The sequence below is a fragment of the Peromyscus californicus genome, unplaced genomic scaffold, assembly GCF_007827085.1.
Source record: "Peromyscus californicus insignis strain IS unplaced genomic scaffold, ASM782708v3 Scaffold_8__1_contigs__length_139910024, whole genome shotgun sequence".
NCBI classification, from domain to species: Eukaryota; Metazoa; Chordata; class Mammalia; order Rodentia; family Cricetidae; genus Peromyscus; species Peromyscus californicus.
Window position 1 is genome coordinate 72,824,234 of NW_026294606.1, and position 23,136 is coordinate 72,847,369.

Genomic DNA, 23,136 nt, shown 5'->3' on the forward strand with positions numbered 1-23,136 from the left:
AGCAGGGTAATTGTAAATGAAAGGCCAGTTCTGTTAAAATTTGACAAGACATGATACTTTTGCCATTTAGGAAGAGACTGAATTTCTCAGGTAGAAAGACATATACTTTTTCCCACTTCATATCCAAACCTCTTTGAACACAAGATAGAACAAACCGCTTGAACCTAACAAATGCTCAAGAAATGCTCAGAATGACTATGGTGAGAATTTTCCTAGGGAGGCATAAACAAATATCTCCTTAGCACAGACCCTTTCCCAATGATAGATCAAAGTAATGATTTCACCAAGGTTCAACTTGGTAAACCAGTAATTGCATTGGATTACTTTCTTTATTGGAAGTATAGGTGAGGGGTTACAGCTGCATCACCAGAAAGTTCTCCTCAGTAATGGGTAATGACTCACAACAACTATATACTGGAAGCTCCCTGCATGACTCACAGGTAGCCCAACAAGTTGAAGACTCGCTCCAGGCAGCTCAGCCATTGAAAAAAAATCTCTTTTCTTCCCAACAATCCCTACTGTTTGTATAACCTTGTGGTAGAAGATGTCTTATGAATCCTGTAAGGTTCAGGAAATTCCTAAGACTTGTGAATTGTTCACTTCCTCAGTCTTTGATGAGCTTCACTCTGGGATGGAATGCTTCAATTCTGAGGAAATGCTACACTACAGTGACTGTGACTTACTGCCTTTATGAGGTTGTTTTGGTTGACAGAAGGCAAAATTTGGGGTATTTGATATAAGTCATGAGAAATAGTAACAAGCCTTAGATGTGTTTCCAAGAATATACAAGCTTTTAGTGAAAAATTGGAAATTCTTTCTCCCTAAAAATAATTATCCCTTGCAGGTACAAAATATTAGAGTAGATGCTCTAAGTCACCCTGTGACAGGTTCTGTATTACCTTATATGACTTAGGTTATAGGTGGTGCCATCTCTGTTTGATCAGCTATTGATGCCCACTTAATAGGAGGCTGAACATTAGCAGAATACTGTAGAAATTCAGTCATTACACCTTCCTAAACACAGAGCCTATGATAAAACATACTCCATTAGATTGAGTTAGAGGGTAGCATCTCTAAGGACATGAAGAATGTCTTTGGGAACTTTTATGTAGGTTATCTCCAACACCCTCCACACAATTTGTGTTGAAAGAAGCCTTTGAGGCACTTAAGGATCATGTACTTTTGCTGTGGGATGGTCTGTATGTCAAATATGTTGCTGATTGGTCAATAAATAAAACACTGATTGGCCATTGGCTAGGCAGGAAGTGTAGGTGGGACAAGGAGGAGAATAAAGCTGGGAAGTGGAAGGCTGAGTCAGAGAGACACTGCCAGCCACCACGATGACAAACAGCATGTGAAGATGCCGGTAAGCCACGAGCCACGTGGCAAGGTATAGATTTATAGAAATGGATTAATTTAAGCTGTAAGAACAGTTAGCAAGAAGCCTGCCATGGCCATACAGTTTGTAAGCAATATAAGTCTCTCTGTTTACTTGGTCGGGTCTGAGGGGCTGTGGGACTGGTGGGTGAGAGAGATTTGTCCTGACTGTGGGCCAGGCAGGAAAACTCTAGCTACATACTTTTTTTCTCCATTGCTTTTTTTTGGAAATGTCAGCACATCACTTCATCTTTGTCTCAGTAGCCATTATTTGTCTACATCAAATAGGAATATCTTTCTCTTGGCATCATGTCATTATGTCTTAATGCTTATTACTGATGATGTATCCCCAGTGCTCTTGTTTGGATAAAAGTATGAGTTTGTTAAGGATTCATGTGTTAAAAGCATAGTGCACGTGTTGCACATGTGTTAATATTAAGATAAGAGGATGGATTTAGTGAGAGGGCCCTGGGTCATTGGGGTACTGTCCTAGGGATAAAAGTAGCTTTTGTGGGTTACCAGTTAGTGACTATGATAAGAGAGCTATCCTAGCTCCTCACTTCTCTTTGCTTCTTGGCCCAGCACATGATCTCTCCAGCTCACATACACTCCTTCCATGATACCGTCTGCTATGACTAGACACAGCCAAGGGAAGTCCTTGTTAGAACCTGCATCCTGTTGTTTGGACTTTCAGCTCTCAAACTGTGAGCTAAATAAATCAGTTTTCCTCACAAGTTACCTCTCATCTGGTATTTTGTTTCAGTAACAGGAAATAGAATAATAAACCTAACATCCTGATTGTGGCCAATTTCAGAGCCTTACTATAGTCATTTCCAAATTTCCAACCCTTTTTGGTTTCAGGTACCCATCTAGATGGTGCAAGTGTTCTTATATTTTTTGCAGGGATAACTATTTCTTAGTGTTTCATATGCGTTTTAGTATTGAACACATTGAACTGAATGCAACAGCCAAGTCTGATTATTCACTGGTATTCAGGGATAATATGGAGACGAATAGTACTGGAAATATCTCCTTTCTGAAGACACACCTTTTCAGGTGGCATCTGATGAAATGCTTCAAATTTATCATAGTGTGTTAGGGACAAAAGCAGTTCATTTTTCCCAGAGCCTCTTCGTCTTGTCATAAAATCACTAGGACACAATAAGTACATTTATCATGGAGCGATTAGAAAGGTTCACTTTGACATTTCAAGAGAGGATGGTTATAAGCATTCTTTCTTAGAGATGCTGAAGATCGGTGAATGGATCAGCTAGGCCCAAGGAGCTACTAGAATGCGGTATTTTGCTATCTCCAAAGTTAGACGATTGAATCACACAACTAGAGACCACTTCTCCATATTATAGTTACAATTTTGTTTATAATATCTTATATACAGAATTTAAAAGCTTTGTGATCAATTGCTTCATGTGTCAGTAAACTTTGCTATTGTTTTATTTTAAATGGAAGCTTTCTAACAGTTAAGTATAAATAGCATTATTTAATAAAAATGTACTTACTTGACCTCTTCAATTATTAATAATTTGCTAATCACTCTTCATTTCTCTAGTCTTTTCCTGCAATATTTTAAAGTACTTATTGCTTCATACCTAATACCTCAGGCTGTACTTCTATTAATAAGATCTTTCTCTCACTATATTTGAATTTTTCTTTGTTTTGTGAATTTTATGCATGTATAAAATAAAATATAAATAATCTCTAGTCCCAATATCTAGCTCTCACATCTCCCTAAAGGTATTCTCTGCTAATGTTATATCTTTTTTGTTTTGTTTTAATAATACAATAAGTCCAGTTAGTGCAACTGAGAAACTTCTTTTGCACTGGGCAGCAGGAAATAGAAAGGTGTAACCAACCCAGTGCTGAATGTAAAAGTCTGAGTGCCCAGTCAGGCATGATGGCACATGCCTTTAACCCCAGCACTCAGGAGGCAGAGACAGGCAGATCTCTGAGTTCAAGGCCAGTCTGGCCTACAGAGTGAGTTCCAGGACAGCCACAGAAAACAAAACAAAACAAAAATAGTGTTGATTCTCAGTCCTAAACAAGACATCTCTATTAAACCTTTCACCACTAAGGTCAGGTATCATCACAAAGGAGGAGTCATAAAGAATGCAAGGGCCAGAAGATGGGGTGGAGTGTTGTGAAACATAGTCTTCTAGACATGCCATGGCTGTCTCCCACTGATTTTCATTTTATTTTTTTATAAAGCAAAGATGAAGTTTTTGAAGAAATTATTTTAATATAGATTTATGCATGGGTATTAATAGGGCTGTAAAGGAGAGGGCCTCACACATCCAACTGTGAATGTGGGCTTCTTAAGAGAGAGAATTGCTTCATGCATTTTTCTTTTATAGAAGGATAACCACCAGCTGCTGTCACAAGTAGTTCAGCAGACAATAATGTTTTCAGTTTATTTAAGCCCAGACAATATTTCAATATTTGAATTCCTCAAATTATGTTTTTTGAAGATGTGTGTGTGTGTGTGACAAAATTTTCATGCTGTGTTTAATAAGGTAACTCTTTTTATTATTAAAAACATATTCCATCTCCTACCCCACTTCTTGCCATTTATGCCATTAGTATATTAGGGAAATTAAGTCATTCATCCATAGACTGCCATGTTTCACTCTCGGCCAATATGGTGTTGACTGTCTTGTTACCCAGTCCACTATAATTCCTGTAGCTGTAATTTTGTTCACAAAATTACATAGATTTAGGCTGAACTGCTTCAGACAAGCTCAGTTCTCAGGTAGTGTGTCCCTTCACAGTTGCACAGTGTCTGGTTGTGCCAGGTATTTTGAGACTTCAAGGCTGGGCCATGTGCTCAGGCTGTATTAGTTTAGACCCTAATATAAAGTTTGTCTTCGCTCTTCCTCAAATGAGCTCCTTTCTTTATGCTTGCTGGCAAAAGATTTATTTTCCATGACTAACATACTTGTAACTTCTTGGTTCAGGCATACTGCAAGTGCATCCCTGGTCTGAACACTACTCCTTTATCCCTAGTTATGCTTACATTTCATGCTTTAACACCCCCCTCCTTTTTAAATGTTCTTTACTCTCTATTTCCCCCAGTGTTCTTACATGATCTATTAGTTTTTTTTTTTTACAGTCATTATCTTGTTTACTAAGTAGACTTGTCAATGTTTTAGATATAGACCTTCAGAGTAAAGTTCAGACACATTTCAAATTACCCTCCTTTGCAACATTGCACGTGTAATAGGCAGCATCCATTTGCCTGGTTCTTGTGCCTTTCTCTATAAAGTCCTGAAGACCTAAGTAGGTTACCTGGACAAACTTCATTGATTGGTCAGTGACCTAGTTATACACCTACAGCCTTGTGTAATAAACCCTTAATATTTACTATTTCGTTATATTTTCATTTTTAAAATCCCACTTTTTAATGAGACAAATATGTTCTTATGTAACCCATTGAATATCATTTTTTAGTGCAAATGAGTCCTTTACCCAGAAGCTGTTTTGGTTGGAGACAGAAAACTATTCAGAAAAAGTATTTGAGATAACAGACAATCCTTTAGGCAGAAATTCAACTGGAAGGTATTTATTTTCCAAACAAGTCTATGCATTTCCATTAACTTTTTTCTACCTCTCTGTGAGAGGACATTGTAAAAAAAAAATAGTAATAATGGACATCATTCCATAAGTGCTACTTGAGCGCCAGCCACAACCCCAGACTGCCCAGTCCCAGGCTTCCACATAGGATATGAATGTCTGAAGATCACAGAGTAGTCAGAATATATGTGAAGTGATGGTCTCTTAGAGACGATCTCTGTCACTTTCTCCTGAGAAGCCTGAAAGCCATCACCTTGGCAATTTCTACACTGCAGCAAGGTTTCTCAAGCTAAATGCTTTTACTCTGGTGTCTAAACTTGAGGCAATTGCTTATAAAAAACCTGAGCTCTTTATGTGACATACTAATGACATCCCCAGAAAGTAGAGAAACTAGCACTCACCATGATCGAAAAATGCAAAATGAATACATATAAACAGGAGTAGGAACAAGGTCAGTGCCATGGGGACATGCTTCTCTTGACTAAGATCATTATAGACAGAGAGCAATTGGGTGAATAATCCCATACCCAGAATGGACTTTTTGCCATGTAGTAACGTATAGTAATTGACTAATTATATTTTTTTTGACTATTTATTTGGTAGTTAGGACTAATTGATATCAATCAAATTTATTTATATACATTTTCTTTTAAAAATATTTTAAAGAACTTATTTTTATTTCTAATTGTGTTTATAAACTGGGGTTGTATATGTGAGTACAAGGCCTGCAATGTCCAGAAAAGGATGCCAGACCCCATGGAGCTGGAGTTATAGGTCATTGTGAACTGCCTCAAATTGGATGCTGAGAACTGAACTCTGGCCTTCTGTAAGGGTCTTATGTGCTCTTAACTACTGAGCCATCTTTCCAGTCCCTGTACACATTTTCAAATCTGAAGGTTCTATTCTGCCACTATGAAGGTCAGCTTCCAAAACAGATGGTCTAGACCTTCTGGGTGTTGCAGTGAAGCAGAGATGATGCTAATGTTCCTTACATACCCCCTTCCAGGTGTGGAGAACAGTTTTGCAAGAATCAACTGCTGTGCTGCACTAGATCAACACTCACCAGACAGTCGACTTGAAGACCTCACATCACTGAGCAGCCAAGTCACAATAAACTATGTGATTTATATATTTCTTCCTTACCTGACCACTGGAAACAGGACCATAACAATAGAACTTTGGTCATCTTCAAAGTAATTCTTGTTTGTGTTTTTGTTATGTGATTTTTATCTTTCTGCAAAAAAAAAAAAAAAAAAAATCAAACAAACGCTCCACCAACACATATAGCAAATAATTCAAGTCAACTCTTTTTCTCCATTTCCCGCAGTGTAGAGGAGCAGTCCTGAGGGCTTGGGCATCATAGGCAAGCACCTCCTCCCTGCTTAGCTGTGCTCCCAGCCTGCAAGTGAGCTCTCTCTGCAGCTATTAAAGTCGTGGGGATTTAGGCTGAAAAGGTTAGACTAAAGCCTCTGAAATTTGCCCAATTTTCTGCTTGCATCAGTGTGGGGGCTCAGCTGTGTGTGGAGTTAACAACTCATGCCCGAGCTTCACTGAAAGGAACTTCGGGGATCATGTAGTTTATGTTCTGTCTGGAAGCAAGACCAGCAGGAATTCAATTTCTCGGGGGTTGGCAATGGAGCAGCCTTAAGAATAGACTAAGGAGATGCTTTTGTTTTTATTTTCACTATGGTTGTTCCCTTCTCTACAAGTTCTATAGTCATGTTACTTTAGGCATCTATTCTGCCATTTATAAACCATAAAATTTTCTGTGTCATGATTCTGAAGAGGATTTTTAGACTCATTTCTGTTGTCTTTTTCCTGCAGGGCTCCCTTTAAAGTATGCTTACAAGAAGAACAAAAATTAGGAGCTGTGAGAAAAGAGAACGTGTGTGTGTGTGTGTGTGTGTGTGTGTGTGTGTGTGTGTGTGTGTGTGTGTGTGTGTGTGTAGGAGAAAATCAGGAGTTTTGAGGTTGCTTTCTTTATTGCCTTCTGGAAATCACCAGTAGCTTTCCTTTGCCCTCCTTTCTTCCTCTTCTTTTGGAGTAGTTCAGTCATTTTTATACAATTTTGTTTACATAAAAGACCATGTAAAACTTTCATATACAGAGGAAGCTGGATAATGTTGTAGACAGGTTTCCCTGGGGACTTGAAGGGTCTCAGAATTACCAGTTTGTTTTTTTTTTTTAACTTTTCCAAGGTTAGCTGCCTAGGAAGGGGAGGCAGGATTTGAGGACATTAAAAGTGATGCACATAGGCAGGGTCTTTTCTATAGAAAACGGTTCATATTGCATTTTGCCACAAATGTTGAATGTTCTGTTGTAAACATGTGCCCCGCCCAGAATCTTCCCTTCCCTTTCTCCTTTCCTTTCATTTTTGGTAGGAAGTGGCTGCAGTCTAAGGTGATATGCTGCTGTGTGTCCGAACTTGCCTGCTTCCCCAGGGAGACTGAAAATGCCAGGCACTCGTCTCCCTCGCACCTCCTCCATGAGGCATGAGAAGGATTTGGCTTGGTCAATAGTGTGTCCTTAGTGTAGTGAGTGATAGGCAGCAGCCTGGCGGCTCAGCTCCCCAGGGCAAAGGTCCCAGCGGCAGCTCTCTGAGTACAGAGGTGGGTAGGGGCATAACAATAGCATAGGACCCTTCGACAGGTTTGCGGGACTTCCCCCAAAGTCTTTCCACCTCAATCCATTTAGGCTCCCACCATTCCGAGTGGTTCAGAGCTGGAGACTGGAGAGCGGGCCTCATGTAGGCTCTCTCTGAGATTTAGACGGAGGGGTCTCAAGTGTAGGTCTGTATTTGGGGAGGTTCCTGTGTCCCAGCAGCCGTCTCTCACCCGACTCTGCTCATTTCTCTTCCTTTGTCCAAATCAAACCCAAGAAAGTGATGGGATTGCTAATAACTCAGAGAATGGAATGAAATAATATCATTTCTTTCGCCATGTCATTCTTAACATGCTTTCAGCATTGGTGTCTTCCTGTTCTTTCATGGAGACTAACTCCATGGAACGAGCTCCATGTGTCCTGGGGTCTTCAGCAGCCCGTAGTCACCTTCTCTGACTCCCCTCATCGGACCATTGACTCCCCCCCCCCTACCCGCTCTTTTTTCTTGGTGGTGAATACTAGCATTCCAGGACTGGGGACAGCTTTTACCTGATCAGGCACTCAGAGACTCAGCCTCTGAAAACGAGAATATAATTTATCAGTGTGTGCTCAATGATTCAGAAAGATCCATATGTGCTTTTGTTTCAGCCACTCTAATGAGAATGTGTCAACTTCAGTTAAATTCTTCTATGACTGTGCTCACTCCTGACTGAGCTGAAGTGGCTATGTCTCGGAGAGGGGCTTTGACTGCACGGATAGACTCGCTTTACAGAGATACTTTCTCATCCTAAAGGATTTCTGGGTTAGGGACAGAGTCCTCTTTGGTGGCCAGAAACCAGTGAATCATTCCAGAAGGAACATGACAACATTCTAGCATTATTTTCCACCACTGGTTTTGGAAGGAAAAGAAAAGGGTCTATGGCGGTATCTTGCAGGGTGTGTGATTTAAAGGCATGCAGGACAGGCTGGAGCCAGAGGCCAATGCAGAACAAGATGTCTTATTGTCTAACAGCTCCCAAAGAAAATGGCATTTCTTATAGTTCTCTGCTGAAATGAAGGTCAAAGCTTCTGGTTTGGAGACAGTTCATGTCCCAGGGGGTGGTGGTGGGGTGGGGGGCAGAATATTATACAGCCACAGATCTGTGCTGTCCAAGTAGATAGTGACACACATGAACAGGCAAGGATAAGTATTAATGTTCCATGGAAGGAAAATGATTCTCATCTGAAACCAGCAAGCATTGTGCTTTTGTAGGAAAGAGGAGCCTAAGGATATGAGAGGGGATTTAGTTTGATGCAAACAGAGTTTTCTTTTTCTTTTTCTAACTCTACCCCCACTGCCTTAAGGGTGAAAAATATGTATGGAATGCCACACAGCAGGAACAGAGTGGAGTCTTAGGTAGCTGTGTATGCCCTCTATGGGGACAGTTGGCATCTTATTGTGGCAGTGGTGACAGATGCAAGAGTTCAGAGAAAATGAGGCCGAGTGGCCACTTGACACCCTGAGAATCTCTTCCGATGTCATTATACTTCGAATGTAAAGCTAAGATGTTTTGCCTGATGCCCTGGGCTGAGATTTTCCTGTTGATTTCTTCTTCATGGGCAATTTATATTTTACAATTTGTGTTGCAGACACACACACACACACACACACACACACACACACACACACACACACTCATTCACACTCTCTCTCTCTCTCTCACACACACACACACACACACACACACACACACACTCACACACACACATACTTTATTTTCCTACTTGTTGAATTCCTGTACCACATCTGTCAGTCTCCCTGGAAGATTTTGCAGTCATTTTCTGCTTTTATGGGGACAGCGAGAACCTTGGAGTCCTCTTCAGAAAATGAAATGATCTTGTGGCTTATTGAATTAGAACTCCATCCATAGTTTCCTTCCCATTTGCTACCGTCTCCGAAGGGTGTCGGATTTTGATGACTAGTTCCCAGTGTTTGCTGTTTAGCAACAACCCAAGGAAGTCTGAAGACTGTTGACAAGTTCTGTAATTACTAATTTTTTTTGAGACAACATTTCTCTGTGTATCTCTGGCTGGCTCTATAGACCAGACTCGCCTCGAACTCAGACCTACTTGCCTCTGCCTCTGAGAGCTGGGATTAAAGGTGTATGCTACCATGCCCTGCTAAATGACTAGTGTTTGGACAGCATGCCAGCTACCTACATTTTTATGTCCTAACCCAATGACAGGCTGTTCGTAGAAAACCCACTGTGTGCCAAGCGGAACACTGGGAGTATTATTAGCTTTAATGTTTTTCTGGTAAGCCCTCTTCCTTTTGACGCTATCGCCCTCAGTTTAAGGATTATGATGAGGGCATTAATTACACAAATTCTGGACCCCAGCTGCTTCTTGCTCTAAAGCTCTGTTTCTGTTTTGTATCAGAAACTCCGGGAGCATCCTGCTGGCTTTATGAGGTGATTAGTGCATGCTCCTGACATAGCTTCCTGCGTATGTTCCTGCCAAGGCAGTAGCATCTTACTCCAGATTTGTTACTGTTGCCAATTCTTTTCAGTCTAAGCTGTTTGGTTCTGTTCTCAGCAGAGCATCAGAGTGCCCCACCACCGGTTGACGGACATCACCAGGGATTTTGTGTCACAAGCTGCTGCATGGCACGAGGTGTGCTCCAGCATCAAAGGAACAATGGGGGTTTGGGCTTTCTTTTTACTACAGTGAAGGAATGATAGCAAGAGTTAACTAATTCATGTTCCGAAGAGTTGCTTGACTCAAAGCCTGAGAAGTGTGTGGATACAGCCTGACATCATTTTGAATCCATATACTGAAATTTCCAGGAACCACTCAAGTGTGTTAGCCTTCAGCACACAGAATTATACTGTGCCGATGTGGAGCTAGTCAACAATCATTTGAATTTTGAAAATGTTTGCCACAATACTGTCAAATAAAAGAACACGTGTACAAAATGTATGAAACAAGACATTTAAAATATGGGTAGAGCATACCAACAATTTAGGAAACAATTATAGCATTTAAAAGATTAGATTTCCAAAAATGATCATAAGCTTTCCCAAAATACAGCCCTTGGGACTAACCCTCCAAATTGTCCCCTGTAAAACAGATGCTAGTGACCGTGGGAGACAGACAGGGGAACCTCTCTCTCTCTCTCTCTCTTTCTTTTTTTTCTTAGAAGGTTAGAGCGACCATTCATGCTTTTCAGAAGCTGAGACCTCTGCAGTAAGAAATCCCAGTGTTCCTTCAGCCTTTTGTTTCTCAAAAGTACTTGACCAAGGACTTGCTGACTTTTTTTTTTTTTTAAATATCTTCTAACATCCTATAGACCAGCCTTTAGGACCCTCTGGGTGGTTATAATAGTGCCCTTTCATGTGGAATCTTCTGTCAGCTACTGAAAATTCCAATCACATAGTCGGTTATTCTGCAGGGCAGAACTTACAACATGAACATTTATAGTTGTAGCAAACACGCATTTGGGCTGGTTTGTTTGTGTTCACCTTCCCACAGACCAGTATGTAAGCTAGTCCCCCTTTTCTGTGGTTCCTGTTTTCCGATTTCAGCTACCTTTGATGAACTCTGGTCTGAAACAACACAGCAGAAGAACCCAGAAACAACCAATTCATATATCTTGAATTGTGTGCAGTTGTGAGTAGTAGTAGGCGCTTGCACGCCTTGTTCTCTATTGCTTGGGATGTCCAGTGTGTCCATGCTGTGCTCCTCACCTTCAACCACTTAGCACTACCTTGGTTAGGGGACTAGCCATTTTAACACCACAGTGTCCATGTTCTTATCACTCTCACTCCATTTGATAATAACCCTAGAGTGCAGTGGTACTGATCTGGGCAGATTCAGAAATGCAAAGCAGAACTCAGAAAGCGCTTCCTTGAAATGAGAAAGTGAGAATTCGTGACTCACGAAAAACACCACACGCTGGGGTTGTTGAGGTCTATGCAAGGATGAATCTTCTATCCGTGAAATGGTGCAGGGGGGAAAGAAAAAGACAGCCAGCTTTGCTGTCACACCTCAGACTGTTCAAGTTACAGCTACAGCACATGCTTAAGTGCTCATGGAAAAGGCTCTGAGATATGGGATTTTTGTATTATTGTTGTTTCAGACATCCACTGAGAATCTTCTAATGTAATATAGCAGGAATAAAAATGAGAATACTATGATTTGAGTCAGCTTGTCACCCACCCTTGCACTCTCAGAAGTTGGAGAGAGGGATCCTAGGTCAACCATCTTTCTTCTTACAAACACAAGGGCCCTGTGTGTGGGTGGTAGCGATGGTGGGATGGAGGAGTAGACTGAGTCTTGATAAGTAGCTTAGGCCGACCTGAATTCTTTGTAGAGCCTAGGCTGGAGCTGACCTTATGACTCGTCTGTCTCAGCCTCTTGAGTCCTGGGATTAGAAGCATACATTTCTGGCTTCCTATTTACTTTTTTTTTTTTTTTTGGTTTTTCGAGACAGGGTTTCTCTGTGTAGCTTTGCGCCTCTCCTGGAACTCGCTTTGGAGACCAGGCTGGCCTCGAACTCACAGAGATCCACCTGCCTCTGCCTCCCGAGTGCTGGGATTAAAGGCGTGCGCCACCACCGCCCGGCTCAAACCCTGGAATTTTTTAATGTGGGTTCTAAGGATAGGACTTGAGTCTGCATGTTTTCCAGGTAATTACTTAACTGACTGAGCCATTTCCTCGGCACACATTACTTTTTAAAAGACATGACAATTTCATTCCATGTCCTTATAGCTTTCCCATACTTTGCTGTCTTATTCTTTGAACAGTCACATTTAGACTACAGACGTTTAAACTTACTATGAGGCTCCTGTGTCAGTTTTCATTAGGACTTTGGCTTCTGTAACAAGCTTCTAAATGGAAAAGGTGACAAGGCAGAGAATAAGGAGGCTCTCCTTGTGCACATGTAGAATTTTAAAAGCGAGTGTATACCTTTCCATGTCCCTAGAGGCTTCAAGTGGAGCAGGATTTCATGTGCTGATGGTCTTGTCTTGGCTTCTTACCAGCCTTCTTCTAGGACTTTACCCAGTATTCAGTAGTGTGATCAAGCCTGTGTTATGCTGTCGCTAAAGAGTATTCTCCAACCTGGAGTCCTGCACAGACTCCCTGTGGAGTTGGCATAGGGACAGATTATCATGGGGCCTCTTGGTATCTCATTCAGCTTAATGTACTTGGGAATGAATTAGCTTGTCAGGGAACAATGGATAACAGAAAGAAAAGTCCTCATTAAATTTAGGGTCTAAAAATAGTTGCTTTTAATCACTTCTTAAGATAGCAGCCCTCCATCTTGTCAATGAACCCATACAAGTAGGTAAGCTGACATTTGGTCAATCTTCTTTTAATACACTTGTAGTCTATGTAGCTGTTGCCATTCAAAATAAAACAAATCAACCCCCCCAAAAAACATTAACTAGAGAAAATGTATTTTTTCACAAGCCCCTTCCTATAATTCCTAGTATTATTTTTGTTATAGTGAAAATATTTTAGTTTTCAGGTAGATCTTGCCCTGGAGATAGTCAGGACCATGTTGTCTTGGCTTATCAGTCAGTGGCAAGTCTTATGATATGCTCACCAATATTCTTCTCAAAGTGCTATCCATGCCTGAGTCTGCTTGCTACCATTTTTATATATAGTCAAGTTTATTAGCCAGCCCAAGTTCACCTAGACTGCATAACTGAGAGAGAATATACCTTTGCCAATGTCAAGGTTACTGAAACTTGGAATCTCCAAGTAAATCAATATGTATATACTACAAGGCGGTGTAGGAGAGAGATTTGTTACCACTGGCTTTCTTATATATGTTGCTTAAGTTTGAATTTTGATTGTCAGCTTGATATCAGGGTAGGTGGAACACACCTGTGCGTATGTATGTAAAGATGCTTCTACAGATAATTAGACCATGAGAGCTCTTGCCTAATAAGTGAGTGAATGAATCCCCTGATGGATTCATAATAGAGTGGCATTCTTGATGTGGCAAAGGTAGCAGATAAGCTTATCAGGGTAAAGTATGCCACTGAGGGCATGTCCTTAGGGCTATATTTTACCCTGGATCTTTTCTATACCTCTGTTTTCTCTTGTTCCCATATTCTAAAAGTAAAGAAGCTGCTTTGTCACATGCTTACACCACACAGAACCAAGTAGCTATGGATCCATTGTTCTGAAACCATTGCTCTTAATTAAATCATGTCTTCATTTAGTTGTTCCAGCAAGTCATGGTGTCACAAAAATAACTAATACGCTGTTGCAGGGACTCTGAGATGAAACTGTGTCTGTGACACATTTTTTTAGAGTTTTTGAGATCAACAACTATGAAAGGGAAGAAAAGTAACTGTTGGACAGATGAAGGCATTGGGCAAGATATAGTTGCAATAGTTGATCCAGAAGAAGCTCAGACTCTGGAATGGTCCCTCCCCCCATTTTTTAAATTTATTTATTTTTATATTATCAGCTTGATACAGTAGAAATTCTTATCCTAATAGTGAAATGTTTCACTGAGGCTTGCCAAGTAATTGAGTAAAACCAAAACTTATTATAAGCCACAGTCATCCTAGGGTCCCCCCTGCTATATAGCTTCCCTGGTTCTATGGGTTGCAGTCTGATTGTTCTTTGCTTTATATCTAGAATCCACTTATGAGTGAGTACATACTGTGTTTGTCCTTCTGGGTTTGGGTTACCTCACTCAGGATGATATTTTCTAGTTCCATCCATTTGCCTGCAAATTTCATGCTGTCATTGTTTTTCTCTGCTGAGTAGTACTCCATTGTGGATATATACATTTTATTTATCCATCCTTCAGTTGACAGGCATCTAGGTTGTTTCCAGGTTCTGGCTATTACAAATAGTGCTGCTATGAACATAGTTGAGCATGTATCTTTGTGGTATGATTGAGCATTCGTTGGGTATATGCCCAAGAGTGGTATGGCTGGGTCTTGAGGTAGATCGATTCCCAATTTTCAGAGAAACCACCGTACTGATTTCCACAGTGGTTGTACAAGTTTGCATTCCCACCAACAGTGGAGGAGTGTTCCCTTTGCTCTGCATCCTCTCCAACATTGACTGTCATTAGTGTTTTTGATCATAGCCATTCTGACAGGTGTAAGGTGGTATCTCAGAGTCATTTTGATTTGCATTACTCTGATGATTAAGGATATTGAGCATTTCTTTAAATGTCTTTCAGCCATTTGTGATTCTTCTTTTGAGAATTCTCTGTTTAGCTCTTTAGCCCATTTTTTAATTGGATTGTTCAGTATTTTGATGTCTAGTTTCTTGAGTTCTTTATATACTTTGGAGATCATTCCTCTGTCAGATATGGGGTTGGTGAAGGTCTTTTCCCATTCTGTAGGCTGTCATTTTGTCTTATTGACTGTGTCTTTTGCCCTACAAAAGCTTCTCAGTTTCAAGAGGTCCCATTTAGTAATTGTTGTGCTCAATGTCTGTGCTGCTGGTGTTATATTTAGGAAGTGATCTCTTGTGCCAATGCGTTCAAGAGTACTTACTATTTTCTCTTCTATTAAGTTTAGTGTAACTGGATTTATGTTGCGGTCTTTGATCCACTTGGAATTGAGTTTTGTGCATGGTGACAGATACGGGTCTATTTGTAATATTTTACATATTGACATCCAGTTACGCCAGCACCATTTATTGAAGATACTTTCTTTTTTCAATTGTATAGTTTTGGCTTCTTTGTCAAAAATCAGGAGTTCATATGTGCGTGAATTAACGTCAGGGTCTTCGATTCAATTCCATTGGTCTGTATGTTGGTTTTTATACAAGTACCAAGCTGTTTTTATTACTATAGCTCTATAGTAGAACTTGAGGTCAGGGATGGTGATGCCTCCAGAGGTTGCTTTATTATACAGGATTCTTTTAGCTGTCCTGGGTCTTTTGTTTTTCCATATGAAGTTGAGTATTTTTCTTTCCAAGTCTGTGAAGAATTGTGTTGGGATTTTGATGGGGATTGCATTGAATCTGTAGATTGTTTTTGGTAAGATTGCCATTTTTACTATATTAATCCTACCTATCCATGAGCATAGGAGATCCTTCCATTTTCTGATATCTTCTTCAATTTCTTTCTTTAGAGATTTAAAGTTCTTATCAAAAGGGTCCTTCACTTGTTTAGTTAGTGTTATCCCAAGGTATTTTATATTGTTTGTGGCTATTGAAAAGGGTGATGTTTCTCTGACTTCTTTCTCAGCCCTTTTATCATTTGTGTATAGGAGGGCTACTGATTTTTTTGAGTTGATCTTGTATCCTGCCACTTTACTGAAGGAGTTTATCAGCTGTGGGAGTTCCCTGGTAGAATTTTTGGTGTCACTTATGTATACTATCATATCATCTGCAAATAGTGAAAGTTTGACTTCTTCCTTTCCAATTTGTATCCCTTTGATCTCCTTTTGTTATCTTATTGCTCTAGCTAGAACTTCAAGTACTATATTGAACAAATATGGGGAGAGTGGACAGCCTTATCTTGTTCCTGATTTTAGAGGAATTGCTTTGAGTTTCTCTCCGTTTAATTTGATGGTGGCTGTTGGCTTGCTGTAAATTGCCTTTATTATGTTTAGGAATGTTCCTTGTATTCCTGATCTCTCTAAGACCTTTTTTCATGGAGGGTGTTGGATTTTGTCAAAGGCTTTTTCAGCATCTAATGATCATGTGCTTTCTTTCTTTCAGTTTGTTTATATGGTGTATTACATTGACAGATTTTCATATGTTTGTTGAACCATCCTTGCATCCCTGGGATGAAACCTACTTGGTCATGGTGGATAATTTTTTTGATGTGTTCTTAGATTCGGTTTGCCAATATTTTGTTGAGTAGAACAGTCCTTGTGGGCTGAGATGTGCAGACACCACCTGTCATCAAGCATCACTCTGCTGTCCTCTCACCAAGGCCTCCGCCTCCCTTAACAGCATTCTGGCTGCAGCTAGCAGGCTCTCTGTAGACCACTGTACTGACAGGCTATCAGATTGGTCAGTCTCGGAAAATACATGACTTTGAGTGAGGGTCAGCAGCAGAGGAGGCAGTTCTAAAGATTCTGAGAGCTGAGAGCCTTCTGGCAGCAGAGCATCACACAGCAGGGGACAAGAACTGAGTGCCCACCATAAAACTCTGCAGTGGCAAACCAGTGTCCGGACCTACCTGTAGAGGCACAACTGTGTCAGCACAGAACGTCCCACTTTGAAAGAGATATCAGTGGCAATAGAATTGTTTTCCATGACCTGGGCACAGGCATGGCGTGTCTGTAGCAACATTAACTTGCCTGGAATGTTAGAAAGGACAGCTTTGAACATGGAGAGTTTAGTCACTGGTGTTTCAGCTTGGCTTTGGTGTTCTGCTGCACTGGGTCTGGACACCTTCCTCAGTAGGATTCTCTCTCTTATCTTGCACCATCTGCTGCTTCCATGACCATAATGCCCCAGTTCATCCTCCTACGTCGTCTTCTCCCTCTGCCCCATCAATCCTTTAGAAACATCTAACATTATTTTATTTTAAATAATACTTTAGTATATGAACATAATTTTAAGATTTACTATATTTCATTTTACCCTTGACAATAGAGTTCTGAGAACAGAGAATGCTGTTGCGTTTCCCCTTCATTCCTGTGAAAGCCGTCAAGTGCTGGACTTACGTACAAACCATGTTCCTGGAGTTTGGACTTGGCTGAGGCTCTCTTGCTGTACCCACGGGGGGGGGGGGGGGGGGGAGAAATTAACTCTCTTACATCAGTTTCTTCACCTGTAAAGACAAATAAAAACAGTAATTTTCAGGTGGTTATGAGAGTCAAAATGAGTTATTAATGACGTGTTTAGAACCACACTTGGCAAATGTCAAGCATTACATAAACATTTTTATTTTGGTTTGAGACAGGATCTTACTACGTAGCCCTGGCTGTCCTGGAACTCACTAGGTAGGCTGGCCTCAAACTCACAAGATCCACCTGCTTTTGCTTCCTGAGTGCTGGGATTAAAGACATGCACCACTATGCCCGGCTTTTTTTTTTTTTTTTTTTTTTTTTTTTTTGGTTTTTCGAGACAGGGTTTCTCTGTGTAGCTTTGCGCCTTTCCTGGGACTCACTTGGTAGCCCAGGCTGGCCTCGAACTCACAGAGATCCGCCTGACTCTGCCTCCCGAGTGCTGGGATTAAAGGCGTGCGCCACCACCGCCCGACTATGCCCGGCTTTTAAAACATTTTTCTTCTTAGAAACTAATTAAAATCATCACATGATCTGAGTTTATGGCAGTGGGACAAGAAACTCACACTGTTAAGCAGAAACTGGACTAAGACAGATCCTTTGTTTTGTTTAATCTTCACAAAGCTCCACAATGCACCACTCTTGCTCCTCTTATAGACGTGTGTACAGAGTTTAAACTACCTGTCATCATAGGCCGGAATCCAAAGCCCAGCCAGCATGGCTTTGGGGTCTTTCTTCCGTTTCGGTTTGTCCCCTCGTCCTCATTCCTGCTGGTTTGATCACCTCTTGAAGCTGCATGCTGATTTTCCCTTTTACGATGAGAAAACATTGGTGTTCTCAGAAGTAAGACACACCAGAATCCTTATGTCCCACAAGAACTTATATCCCTCTGAAAATGTTCTATTTTGTTTCTGCTAGTACTTAAAATAGAGTAACAGCATGAAAAAAAAAATGACCCAGCAATTATCATTTACATGATAATTTTCCCATGCTATGAACTTTGTCCCTGAAATAATACTTTTTATAGAAAACAAAAATCAGTCTGCTTTTGTTATATTCTTAACTGTAAAAATTACTCTTTACAGATGTTATTTGTGTTTAAACTACCCAGGAGCAAATATTTCTGTGCAGAAGCAAGTCCCAAACAGAGAAAGTTAATTCATAATAAGTTAAATTTTGATGGTAAAATAGTTTGGTCAGAGATTATCATAACTACAAATTGCTATCTGTGCATGTTTGTTAAAGATGTCAAGTGTAATTAATTTGATGGACCCACAATTTGACAACCTCCAGTAATGGGATATGCAGAATACATACTTGTGTGTTAATTTTCATTAAACGTGCTCCATAATGATAGGCTTTGTGAAAGTAGCTGTTTTCTTTCATTTGTTCAAATCTCAGGAAACCTATTAAGAGAAAGAGACATGACCATTTAATACACATTAGCTTAATTCATCCTCAATACAGTTCTATATGGGGATGGTTATTGGTTCCTTTAGTAAAGACCCAGGAAGATTTGTGTTAGACACCATGAGATATGAGAAAAAAAGACCCTTTCTTTTCCCTTTTGTGTATAAGACTGTTAATGTATATGTGCAGACCAAAACTTCTTGTACATGTTCTGGTGTGTGCAGAGGGTGGGGGAGACAGAAGACAAATAGAAATAATGAAATGAACTTACTGCCTACATTTTTCCCATCAACACCAGTGGTCAGAACCCTTAAAGGTAGTATGTTGTTTGGTCTTGTTCATATTTAATAAGAGAGGAACACCAACTTGAGTAAGGCAACAAGGAGCAGAAAGAATTGGAGATGGATACATGTGAACAATATCAGAAAAAGAATGTTCCCAGAGAAACTTCAATGCTGATCTAAGTCATAATTTGAAAAAGAACCTTGACCTCCAACCCTGTGCCTCTAAGACCCTCCACACCTCTTCCTGACACACTGGCCCATTCCTTCCTTCCTCCAGCCCCATGATTATCACTCCCTGCTCAAACCCCAACTCTAGTCTATAGGAGCCATTAGAAGTAGAAGAGTTGGGAGATGATCTCACCACCAATGCTCAGAATGGGGAAGTAAAGGAGGAAGCTGGGTCCCAATGCAATGCAGAAAGCATGTGCATTTCTGATCACCCCACTTTGATCTCTAAATTTATTCCCAATGATTTAATTGTAAAAAGTGCTACAAATACTCTCCATTATTTTTGAAAGTAAACTCCAGTAACAATCTCAGAGAGAGAGAGAGAGAGAGGTTTTTCTTTTGTGTGTGCATGTATGGACTGGGTCTGAGGACCCAATAGCCACAGAAAATAGTTTGTGTAAGAAAGTATCTCACCGGCTTCCTAACAATGAATTTTAAAAAAGCCAAATATATATATATATATATATATATATATATATTAAGAATAAATAAAAATATTATATGGGTTTAACTTATGGCTGAAGAAACATGAAATACGTTAATTGAAAGATTCTCTGACATGTCTCCAAAAAAGGATATAATGAAAGAGCTGCAGAGATTGTACAAAATGGGGGAGGGTACTCCATCACTTTGAAATAATGAATTATTATTACTTAACTTACTCTTACAATTAACTCACTAAATATCTTAAATTATTACAATTAACTCACTGAGTATCTTAAAGCTTGAACTTACTGCAGCTTTTCTTACTCCTTGATACCAATTAACAAACATTTCCCATGAGATACAACACCTATTAAATATGTGTGTCCATTTGCTAGTTTGTAGTTATACTTTCTTGTGTTGGCACTACACATATGCATGGGATGTCTATTACATATTCCTGCAACAGAAACCTGTATGATGGGACATATTAAGTCATAGTTCTCATGTTAAACAGGGAAGCACCTGACTTTTTTAAAAATATCTTTTCATTATATTTAACTTTCTTTCTATATTATGGGGGCTTGTGCTAAGTGACATTTTTCCATATTTAAATTTTGTATCTTCTTAAGCCTTTAATTTATGTGTAGTCATAAACTAAAAGGAAAAATTCTTGCTTACTTTCTAGCCAAGGTAAGGTAGCTGAGGAAATGCTTGCTGTTTCTTTAATATTTCTCTACATAATTGGATCTATTTTAGCAGTGTGAGCTATTGCAGCTATTATGAAATGAACAATGGAGGGTGGCCAATTATTCCAAAGCTGTATTTAATGGCTGCTCACCTTGCACAGATATCTCTCTTCAAAATCAACTACAATGCAGCATGCATCCTCTGAACCATTTGAGGTAGATGGCCACCATTACACAGCATCCCTCTGAAGTCTAGTATCAGACATTAAGAACCTTGTACCATCTGTCCTGTCATCAAGATTCTTGGAGTTCTTGGTCAGTTGGATTTTCAGCTATGAGTTTTTAAATGCAGAATGATGGCTAGGAACTCTATCAAAGCACTTTTGTTAATAAGTTCTGCTTATAAGCCATTTCTGATACAACCTGCATATTCAATGTAGATGAATCAGAGGAGCCTCTTAAGTGGCTGAGCAAATAGCCATACGTGGTAGGGGAGCATGCCATAGAGAGAATCTCTGTGGAAGGCAAGAAAGGAAGGTGACAATGATTTTATAATCAAACTCAGTTTTAAAATAGCAAGTGAAAAACTGCCCATGTGGACACTTTGTGTCTAATAAGGCTGCCACTGCCCACTAACACCTCCCAGGCTATGTTACTGGTATTTTTGTTTTTTGCATTAAGAAAGATAGTCACTTGAGAGATGTTTGTGTACAGCATTTTCTACTTCATGATTCCCACTTAATTAAACACTGTTTCCTGAGTGCATGAGGTCCCTCCTCCCTTCCTCATATGCTACTTGCCCATGACCCAGATGTTGACATTTCCTGACTCATGCCCGTGTGTTGAGACGGGCCTACATTTCTTTCGTGGCATGCTTCCCTCTGATATAGCCTAGTGCGGTGTGAGATTTCAAAAGACCCCTGCTGATATTCTGATGCAGCTTCTCGTAAACTGTGAGATGCTGGATGAAGTGTTACTCCCCTTTAAGCATCAATACGTCCATGTGTAAAATGGATGCAGCGCTAGGAGCGCTGAGTAACAGTGATACAGGGTTAAGAAGCATAGTATGTTCCAAGTGGCCAATATTATGTCTGAAAAGTTCAGGGGATTAATCATTGAACTGCACTGTAACTGACTTATAGGTCTAAACAAAAGTACCTTTTACATTAGTGAAAATCTAACAAAAATGTCTAAGCACAATAGAAGGAAAATTTAAGTTTTATTTGGAGAAATTAAGGTATGCAAATGGAGTGATATCCTATGTACATATATCGAAAGAGTTTACACACTGAAGATTTAAAATCTTCAAGAGTCTATGCAAGTCAATCCTGATAGGCTAATTATCATATTGACCAGTTGTTTTTAAAATGCATGCATATAATTATCTAAAAGTATTCAATACCTTCAAAAGGGGAAGAAAGGGGAAGGAGATTTGTTTTGTAAAGTAGTATAGTTCTACATTTTGAAAAACTGTATTAACTAACATTGCAAGTGATAACTAGACCCAGGAAAAGCAGTATTAACTCCCCAAACAGATTCATGTATATCTTGACCTAAGTTATTGTAGAGGAGATATTCTAGAATAGTCAGGGAAGTTACAATCTCTTTATTAAATGATTCAGAGATAAGCAGGTAATTAAATGGAAAAACATAAAGGGGAACCCTTTCTCTCTCCATAAGCAAAATAAATTCCAGGGTAGTCATAAACTAAAACACAAAAAGAAAAAAAAAGCACTTTATATTGTTACAGATATAATGACTTTGGGCAGGTTTTAAAATATGATATATAAAAAGGTTGGGGGCAGGGAAATGACCCAGTGGGCAAAGATTTTGCCACACAAGCACAGACATTAGTTTGGATCCAGCAGCCAGCCTAGCCAAATCAGTGAGATTGGGGTTCTGTGAGAGATCCTGTCTCAAAGAATAGTGTGGAGAGTGACTGAGAAAGATACCCAGTGTTAACCTCTAGCTTCCACACACATGTGCATATACATATGAACACACACGTATAACACACATACACAGAGGCAGTAAATGCTGTAACTATGTTCAACTTAAGCCAGCTCATGAAAAGACTCTATTAAGAATGAGAATGAAAATACAGGATACAAAAATAAGGTATTTGCAACATTAATAAGAAACTTACACCCATGAATCAATGTTACAAAGATAACCTAACATAAATTTCACAAGATGGAAGGCCAAGTAACCAATAGGAATATGTGAAGATGCTCATTGTCATCAAGGATTAGGAAATTCAAGCTTATATTGCACAAGGATCTCAGTATAGACTGGCACAAAAGAAACACAAAAACAAAGAACTTGGTAGCAAGCCCTGGCTGAGATGTGAAGTATTAGACCTCACACTCACTGTTGGAGGGAGTAGAAATTAGTACATTCATTTTGGAAAACAATGAATAGTACCCTATAAGATTGGAGTTTAGCACAGTTAATGACAGCAAAATCCCACCTCCAGGCATACTCCTAATGAAGTGAAGCATTTGTGTGTAGGGAGGCACATAGAAGAATGTTCTAAATGGAATTTTGTCAGCAGTCTTAAATTGGAAGTGAATCAACTACCTACCAACAGTTGTAGCATTAAGTGGATGGATAAATTGTAGCAGGTTAGTGTGGTGAGATCTTTACAATGATTTAAAGATGTGCTTTTCATGAGCTTCAGAAATGAGACATGAGTTAAATGAAGCAAGGCACAAAGGTACGCATACAATATATTTTTAATTATAATTAAGCTGAAAAACAGGAGAAACTGCACTTTACAGGTGATGACACCTCAAAGAGAAACTAAGCAAGCTAGAACAGGAACACAGTGAAAAC

The 23,136-nt window shown here is 39.8% G+C and overlaps 1 long non-coding RNA gene across 1 annotated transcript in view; it reads right to left on the reverse strand.

Moving 5' to 3' along the window:
* The window catches only part of LOC128104499 (uncharacterized), a 54,472-nt gene extending 48,276 nt beyond the window's left edge, over positions 1 to 6,196 (reverse strand). The window contains exon 1 of the long non-coding RNA XR_008216034.1: positions 6,106 to 6,196. This is a non-coding gene — a long non-coding RNA (uncharacterized LOC128104499). The remainder of the gene's footprint in view (positions 1 to 6,105) is intronic.
* Between the last annotated feature and the right edge of the window lie 16,940 nt (positions 6,197 to 23,136).